Genomic DNA, 9768 nt, shown 5'->3' with positions numbered 1-9768 from the left:
GCCACCCGTAATTCTGCCTCTAACAACAGCTCTTCCCGCCACATCAGAACTCCATTAAAGGACGAGAGAAAGTCCTCCCAAACCTTAAGGTCTTCCTTGACCCCCAGCGACAGCTGAACCCTATGGTGGGGCAGACGTAGCCCCGACATGGCGTCACACAGGCGCCTCAGAAAGGCCCGTCCCGGCGCCACCGCCTTACATGCGAAGTTTAGGTGACCTACAAGCTGTTGCAGCTCGCGGAGGGAAGCCTTCCGTTTGCCCAGAAGCGCTGCAAGGCGCATCCGCAAATCAGCCACCTTAACAAATGGCAGACGCAAAGTCTGCGAGACAGTATCAATCTCGATCCCCAGGTACGTAAGGACCTGGGCTGGACCCTCCGTCTTTTCATGGGCCAGGGGGATTCCAAGCTCATCCGCCAAGGCCATGAAGCCCGCCAGCAACCGGGCGCATTGGCCCGTTCCCTGGGGGCCACAAAAAATAAAATCATCAAGGTAGTGGGCGGAGTCATGGCATTGCTGCCTCTGACCCAAGGCCCATTCCAAGAATGAGCTAAATTTCTCGAAGGCCGCGCAGGAAACAGAACACCCCATAGGGAGCGCCCTATCCATATAAAATTGGCCATCGAAAGAAAAACCTAACAGCTCGAAGTCCCCCGGGTGAACAGGAAGAAGGTGAAATGCAGACTTAATGTCGCATTTAGTCATCTCCGCACCCAGCCCATTGCGCTTCACCATCCTAACAGCCTCGTCAAAAGACGTGTACCGAACAGTACACAGATGCTCTGGAATGGCATCGTTAATGGAGTCCCCCCTGGGAAAGGACAGGTGATGTATCAATCGATACTCACCAGGTGCCTTCTTAGGCACAACCCCAAGAGGGAACACCCTCAAGTTAGGCACCGGGGGAGCTGCAAAGGGGCCTAAAACCCGCCCGTCAGCACATTCCTTGGAAATTTTAAGTCGAACAACCTCCTCCAAGCCGTTCACTGAACGCAAATTTGACGACATGAAGGGGGCCCGAGGGCCCTGGAAGGGAATACGAAAACCGTGCGTAAAACCATCTAACAGGTACTGGGCGGAGGCACGGTCAGGGTATCCCCGCAAGACCCTAGCCAGTGCCTTCAGATTTATGGGGGTAGGACCCCTTGTCAACAGCTGGCTGACTTGTCCCGCCCCCAGGGCGCTTACCTCCGCCCCGAGGCTTGGGGCGAGGGCAGGCAGAAAAGGGGTGGGAACCCCTGCACCTTGGGCACTCGTGCTTAAACCCACACCCCTTCCTGGAACACACACCCTGATATGCAAAGTCCCAACAAAGCAGTCGGGGCTGAACCGACTGCCCCGCTGAGGCGCGGGTACCAGAAGGGGTGCTAAGCTTGTGCAACAAATGCCCGCTATCAGCCCTATCGCCCAGATTGGGCTTGGCTGGGGCTATCAACTGCAACCATAGCTGCTGATGGATCCGGTCCCAAGGTAAAGTGGGGTCGGCAGCCGCGCGCATCCGGAACTCTTCGTCGTACTGCATCCAAGCAGCACCGACGAAGTCCGTATATCCCCTGTAAACAATATCAATATATTGAAACAAGGGAGCCGCCCGCTGGGGTTGAGCCCGTGCAATAACCCCAGCATAAATCAGCATGCCGGGCAGCCAATTGGACCAGGTACGATCCACCTTGCGCCTTTTAAGTCTCTCCTTGTCGCGATCGTCCATGTCCTCCTTATCCTTCTTTTCCAGCTCCCGGAAAAGAAGGGTAAAGACATCGACAAACTCGCCCCAGAGTATCTTGTCCCTGGTGGCTGGGGTCAGATGATCTCCCAATGGGAGCGCTGCATCCCCAAACGGGGTAGCCCTGTAGGGCAAAACCCCCAACGGAGTAGGTTGATAGTAAGGGGCGACTTGATAAGGCGGCCAGAGGCCTTGGGATTGCGCAAAGGGTTGCACACCAAAACCAGCACTAGCCGAGGCTGAAGACGTGCCCGGAGTAGAGCCAGAGGGCACAAATCCCTGCTGAACTGGGGGAACCTGCTGACCCCAAGACTGCCATTGCCCCCCGCCAACCGACTGCGGCTGGAAAGAGTGCCCAGGCCAAACAGCCGACCCGGCAATAAGGGCGTGCGCAAACTGTGATCCCCAATTAGCCGGGTTGGCAGCTGGGACAACTGGCCCCCAGGGCCAAGAATGTGGTGTAAGTGGTGCAGGAGACCTACCCTCCTGCTCGGGCTGATCCACTGCAACCGTGATCTGAGGAATCTCTGCCACTTCAGCAACCTCTTCCTCCACTTGGGCAGCACTCCCAGCAGCCTCCAGGTCATCCTGCTGATCCATTCCGCCACCAGCGCCGGCACCCGTTGGACCTTCCAAAGCAGAGAGACGGGTGAGGACCTCCCGCTGAAAAGTGGCCTGTGAAACTCTCTTCGAAGCCCTGCCAGCCCTACTCCCAACCGCATGCCTGGAAGAGCCACCTCTGGCGGATTCCAGAGCGGCCAATTTTGCCAAAATCTCCTGCCTAGCCAACTCTACATCTTCCTCATCCGAGGAAGACACCGGCAATGGTCGCTTGGCACTAGGGCGCCTGGCGGGCTGCTTGCCCTTGCTATTACCCACTCCCTTTTTAGGAGGCATGGTCCTGGAGTGGCCAAGGACCCCAACCAAATCAATTGCCCCTAGGTCCCCAAATGGGCAGCTGACGAAACGCAGCCCCCAATGAACCCAAGTCAAAGCCACCGGAACCAGGAAATGCCCTGAAGCCTAAACCCTGCCTGAAACCCACCACCAACCTGTAAACACTGTGAGGTGGGTGGGCTAAGAGAGCTCTGAGAGAGCTGTGACTGACCCAAGGCACCCCGCTGGCTTTAAGTGAATGAGTGGGAAATCAACCCCAGCACTCCAGCTTAGAGTCCTGCGCTCTTAACCCCTACCCAACTAGCTGTCCCAAAGCGGGGGGGGGGGGTTATCACCACGCGGCAGTTGAGCCGATACCAAGCCTGGGGGGAAAGAGGGGACAAACACCCCAGAAAAAGGAATGCCCCTTCAAGAGCGGGATGGAAACCCGCTACCACCCCTTCCCCAAAAAAGGCCCGACTATCGTAGTCAAAGCCTCCAGCAGGACAGGGAAAAATGCGGCGCGGAGGCGGGAACCCAGCAGCCAGGCCGGCGGAAAGCCGCGCCGCCGCTAAAAAGGCTCCACGCGAGGCTCGACCGACGGGAAGCCCCCGCCCGGAACGCCAAACCCCGGGACGAAGCCTCCAGCAACGAGGCCGCCGCACGAGGGAAGAACCCAGCCCAGACCAAGCCGCGCCGACTCCCGTCGGCCGAGGAAAGCCGGAGCAGCCAAGCGGAGCTGCTGCTGGCCGAGGAGAGCGGGCCCGACGCAGCCCAAAGAGCAAGTCGCGGCCGTGCGTCCTCCTCACAACGAGCTTGCCAAGCACTGCACGGAGGGAAAAGGCGGGGTGTGCCTATAACGGCTGCAAGCCCCGCCCCAGCCAAGCACCCGGATGCCCGGGAAAGCCATCGCCTCTCCCTCCGTGCATGCGAGCAAATGGAGGCACCCGGGTAAGCGCGCAGGCGCGCTCCGGGAGTGCCTTTCTCTCCTCAGAGAGTTTGTTAATTTCAGTTTTGCCTCCAGGAAGGCTCTGTCATTTTCACATCTCCAGGCTAAAACTGGGTGGGATCGTAACCAGAGGGCAGCAAGGAATGGAAATGGGCTGGAGCTGCCTTCCAAAACTGGGCTTGGACCTGGAGAGGTTATAATAGGCTGAAGTTTCCCTTCTGGCATTTCACAACCGCTTCACACAGCTCCAGTGTATAGCAAAGCCTTTGCCCTGCCGCCTGCTCTGTCTTTTTAAACTACCCTACCTGGTTACCATTGTGTCTCTTGGCCCATGTTCTTCTTGTGTCAGATGTCTCATGTAGAGAGACGCTGATTCGGAACAGGGTGACTTCATGTGCTTAAATGCCACCCATATGATTCCATACTAGTTCTGCTGCATTAATTGTCCTGATAATCCCCTGCAAATTTCAGCTGCATGGATTCACACACAGCTTGCATTTTGATACATATTTTATAGGTATTAGCTGTATGTTGCAATCTGTACTTCCAAAGTGCTAATACATGTCTAAAAAAGGTGTCTCCATGCATATTCAAATGTATGTATCTGTTACAAAATCTGATAGACAACAAAATATAATGGGTGAAAAGAATACGGATGCGATTCTGTTTCTGTATAGGGACAACTTCTAGGAAGAATTCCTATCAGGGAGGAGTTGGGAGGCATCTCTAATGAAAATAAAGAGGGATGCAGCAATAATTTATTTTGCTTCTATCACAGGGTAATTTTTTTTCTCAAGACATGCTAATTCATGTCAGGTTGCTGACCATTTAATATGAAAAATGGTTCATGGAGAATAAACAGAATCTCTTAAAAGCAAAGAATGACTATTTTGTTTCTCTAGCTTTTGTTAGGAGTTTTTTTAATACAGGAGATGGGAGGAAAGATATATGTTTACTACAGTCCTTCCAGTAATACCACCACCTTCACTTTGATGTTAAAAAATTAGCTTCCAAAGCTTTTAGGAGGAGTCTGCCTGCCTGTTTCCAAACACATTCCAGGTGCATCATTCTTGCTGATTTATTCAGGCTCAATGGCATGTGGGATGAGCTAAGTGTAAAACACAGGGAGAAGTCTACGTCATTCAGCATTTTTCCAATTGATTCTAGCATATAAAAAGTTCCTCTTGTGCAGAGGGACTCCAGTGCATACAAGGCATTCTACTCCCATTCATTCTATTGGAAGTGACTGCACCTCTAACTCTCCCTTCAGAATAGCTCGATCAACAGCTGTCACCAATATGACAACTAAATCAATTCTATACTTGCTTCGAAGTAGTATGAGCTGTTGGAGGAAGCAACTTAGGGGAGGCTCTTTCTTCCATGCCCTGTGTTTGGGTTTTCTGGAGGCATTTGCTTGTGTATTATAGGAAACCATATGTTGGACTAGATGGTTTAATGGGATTTAGAATTATATTTTCACAGTACTACACCAACTTTCTGTCCACAAGTCCACCCTGACATTCATGCACAAAAAGCTCCTTTCACTCTCACCTGAACCCACCAATGACAGCTCCAGGATTTTGAGAGACCTCAGGCAGGACACCTTTAGAGGATCTTCTTGAAGAAGTGGGGCACTTTATCTGCAAATGGTTTCTACTATAGACATTTGGAAATTCCTAGAGAGTCATGATGTCACTTCCTATTCTGAAACTCTAAGTGAACCCCCAGCATTAATTGATGTTGTTTTCCAACACAAACATACACCGTACTGAGCAAAGGTGAGTGGACATTGCCAGGAAGTAGCCTACTGAAACCTGGTAAGTGGCAACCCGAATCTAGAGCTGGGCCTGGGAAACTGGTGCTAATGCTGCTACTCCAGAGGTTCCAAACAAGATGGACACTATGTATAGAGAACAAAAGAGACTTGGGTCCCCTTCCTCTTTCATTGCCCTGCAAGCAGCCATAGTGAAGCAGTAATTAGGGCCATCCAGTAACAATGCCAAATGGGTTTATAAAAAGAGGCATCTTTTAATGGGGGTTCAGACAGGCCCCTTTCTTTTCATTGAATACATTTCCATTACCAACAGAGAAAGGCAGCAGGCCTCCAATGTAGCTGCCACTACCTTTGAGAAATCACTGTTTTTTAAACTAAATTGTTACGCTGTTTTATATTTGTTGTACTCTGCTCTAAGCCCGCATGCGGGGAGAGCAGACTAGAAATTTAACAAACAACAATAATAAATAATTGGACTTTTAATAGCTCATGCCAGCTAATTACACGCCCCAGGTTATTGCCACAATCCAGGTACGAACCAAGTTACTCCTGCAGGGCTGCCACCACTGCAGGGGCCATATGTTCAGCTTTTTAATGTCCTGGTCCACTCCTGACTCCTCCCTAAATTGGGGGATTTCTCATTCCTTCAGAATTTTTTTTAACCTACTCACACCTTTCTTGCTCCCCTTCTATTTCAGGACTCCTCTCCCAATAAAAGAATTATCTTTTAGCTTCTTTGTGGAAAAAAAACTTAGCAAAACACTTTTCGAAGGAACAAGATGCATAGGGGTTAAGCTACACTCGACAGTCAACGGCTACTACTGTAGACTCAGTGGTTGCGTCAGGTCTTGCCTCTGGTATAAGTTATGTGAGAAGCTAATCAATCACCCAATGATCTGTCATTGCCTTCATCTGATTGGGCTGTAAACATGGCAAGGAAGACTTTAAACAGCACGCTTAGGAATTGCATGTCTCTGAAAGAGCTCCCATTCCTTTCTTTACAACTTTGTTTTAAGATGTAGGCTGTGATTGATGGACTGGTGATGGGACATGGCAAACCAATGCATGCCAGGTCTCAGTCAATGACAACTCCATTTTGAAGTCCTGTTTTGGGCCAGTAGATTTTGTCAAGGGAGAAAAAGCAGAACGAAACAAAATGATGCCTACCATCTCTTATACAGTGATTGGGGGGTGGATTTATTTTTCTTGCTGCCTTTCCCAGTCCATTCATCCTTCAAGGTTGTCATTGTTTGGTATCCTGAAAAGAAATATTATAGACCTGAATTAACTCCACCATAATGAAAGTCAACTGTGTGGTGTTGTACTGGCACAACTGTTGCTGCATAGCGTCTGATATTCTTTTGCTTATCTGAAACAATTGTTGATTTACCTGTAGAACACTGTTAAGAAAATGTTTTCTGCCATGCTTAGGATATATATTTTTTTCTTGATGGCCCCAAAGGATACTACAATTTATGGTAGCATGTTGGATTTTGCAGACATTTGCCTAGTAAAATTTCCTTGGGTTGACTTAGGGTCAGTATACACCTGGGCCAATGGTGATTATTACACATGCAATGAAATAAAATTCTGAAGCAAGACTATGGCCTGCACATACACATAATAAACAGATGTAGAATATGAGGACTGTATTGCTGTATTGCAGCTTTTTCAGCACCGATGAATTGTGTAAGCAGAATCTGTCAGATTTAAAAATATGCACTAGCCCTGGGTCCATATGAAAATATCTGTGCACACTGCAAGGCTAACAGTCCCCAGTTACCAATCCCCTGCTCCCATCCTCTGCTCCCATCCTCTGCCCTCCACTACCACTCACCTGGCCGGTGGGGGGGGGAAGACTCCCGGGACAGTGCAATGATGTCACTTCCCGAGAAAGACATCATTGCACCACTCTGAGAGTTGTCCCATGCTTTGCAGAGAGTTGATTTGGACCCCAAATGGGCCAAATTAGGCCTGTTTGAGGCCCAAATCGACCTGCTGCACCTGCACCTGCTGCACCTGCACCTGCACCTGCACCTGCTGAGTGATGTTGCTCTGTTTGCACTCCGCTAATAGTTGTGCAGACATGTGAGGAACAAAGAGAATGTGAGTGCTGGGTCCCCCACCTCCAACCAGCTGGCAGCCCTATGCAGGGAAAGTGCATATAAACACAAGTTTCATTCCGATAACTGATCAATGTAGAGCAAACATGTAAAGCAGAGCAAGAAGCAGGTCTCACTGGAATGACTTTTTTCTTGCCTTGAATCTGAGGGCCAAGCTACAAGTGACAAACGACACTTGAATGGCAAGTGTATTTCTCCCTGTTCACTTGTGCTCCAATCAATCCACTTGCCATTCAAGTGTCATTCGTCACTTGTAGCTTGGCCCTGACTGACCACCATGTTTGATGCAGGGCATGATTGCTTGTTGCTCAGGACTCCTTAGCTAGCACTTGGGACAGGGGTAAGTTTGCTTTCCTTAAAGCATACTTTTGGGCTCCCATGCCTCTGAAAACACCTTTAGCAGCACACTTGTTCTTTGCTTGTCGGAAACTGGCATGGATTTCTTAACCGCCCCCCCCCAAGCCAGATGTTGCTTCTGCCACTGGATTTTGCATCATTCTCTGGTCTTTCTGATAATAACCAGGCACAAGGGTGAAAGCAAAGGCTTTAATTTACTGCATAGTTCACATGCATGAAAAAAAAGGCCTGGGTTCAGCTGTTCAAGTACCGCCTGAAGATATGCTTATCCTTTACAGCCAGTCCCTACCTCTTTTTAAATCCTGCCTTCAAGTAATAGTTGACTTATATTGACCTCTGATGAGGATTTCAATGCAAGCCAGTTTGGTGTAGTGGTTAAGAGCAGCAGGACTCTAATCTGGAGAACCAGATTTGATATCCCACTCTTCCTCTTGAAGCCAGCAGAGTGACCTTGAGTCAGTCACAACTCTCTCAGAGCTCTCTCAGTCACACCCATCTCACAAAGTGATTGTCATGAGGATAATAATAACACACTTTGTAAACCGCTCTGAGTGGGCATTAAGTTGTCCTGAAGGGTGGCATATAAATAAAATGCCATTGTTGTTGTTATTTGGTTTACCATTGCCTTTGGTTTGTGTTTCCCTTCCTCTGCAACTCTTATCTTCATTGGAGGTCTCCCATCTAATTACTAACCAAGGCCAACCCTGCTTAGCTTCTGAGAGCCAAGCTACAAGTGACGCCTGACACAGGTTGGACACTTGTCAGCTTCCCTCATATTTTGATGGGAAATGTAGGCATCCTGGTCTTACAGCTTGGCTCTCTATTTAATTAAAGTTTACAGACCCCCCCCACACACACACACCCAGCGGAGGGGAAGGGGGCACCTGGTGAGAGCTCGACGCCTGCACTCCCCTCCCAACTGCATGTTCTCCCTCCCATAGACTGCTGCTCTGTAATGAAATGGAGACCCAAGCTGCAAGACACCAATACGCCTACATTTCCCATCAAAACTTGAGGGAAGCTGACAAGTGTCCAACCTGTGTCAGGCATCATTTGTAGCTTGGCTCTGAGATCTGATGAGATCCAGGTCAGGGTTCTCTACTTATTTTAAGGCTCTGACAAAGTATCCAGGTTTGTGTTCCTGCCCAGCTTCCTCAGTGACTGCCTTTACCCACTGCACCCTTTCTACAGGGTTAGGTTTTGATGAGCTAGGCCACAAGGCACCTAGAGAGTAAACTGACTGCTTTGCTGACCAGAAACACTGCCTCCCTTGTCCAGAGGACACCCTGGGCCTTGCCAGCCAACTATCTTCCTTCCTTGCCTTCCTCTTGCTCTGGACTTTTATTCCTGTTTCTCTTGCCACACCAACTCTCCGGTTTTCTTGGCCCTCTCTCCTCAGGATGTTGCTGCTCCCAAGACAGCCTTTACCCCTGAGGAGGCTAATATTGGCAGTCATTGCCCCTGCCAGCTCTTTAGCTGCCGGTGGGGAAGAGTCCAATCTTTTCCACCTCTTGGTAGCTAAAGTACAGTCTCTCAAGGGGCTGTTCTCAGGCTTCCCCATTTCAAACCCCAATCTGGATGGTACAGATTGTTCTGAGCCATTTGGGGAGCAGCTGGCCTTTGATGGCCATTTGATCCTTTCTGACTCATCATCAACTAGTTTATAACTCAGGGCCAAGCTACACATGACGAATGACACTTGAACGGCAAGTGGATTGAGTGGATGGCAAGTGAACAGGGAGAAATACACTTGCCATTCAAGTGTCATTCGTCATGTATAGCTTGGCCCTCATTTTTTCTATTGCTATAGAATTGGCTGTATAGCTAGAATTGATGCCATCCACAACTGTAATTCATGCATATGTTAATCCTGTCAGGTCTGCATACTAGTCGGGTTGTGTATAGACAACGATGTCAAAAGACCACAGATTCTGAGCTTTCATTTAAAAAAACAGCACCCAAGCTAG

Source organism: Eublepharis macularius, chromosome 7 (genome assembly GCF_028583425.1).
Source record: "Eublepharis macularius isolate TG4126 chromosome 7, MPM_Emac_v1.0, whole genome shotgun sequence".
NCBI classification, from domain to species: Eukaryota; Metazoa; Chordata; class Lepidosauria; order Squamata; family Eublepharidae; genus Eublepharis; species Eublepharis macularius.
This window is presented reverse-complemented; position numbering follows the sequence as displayed.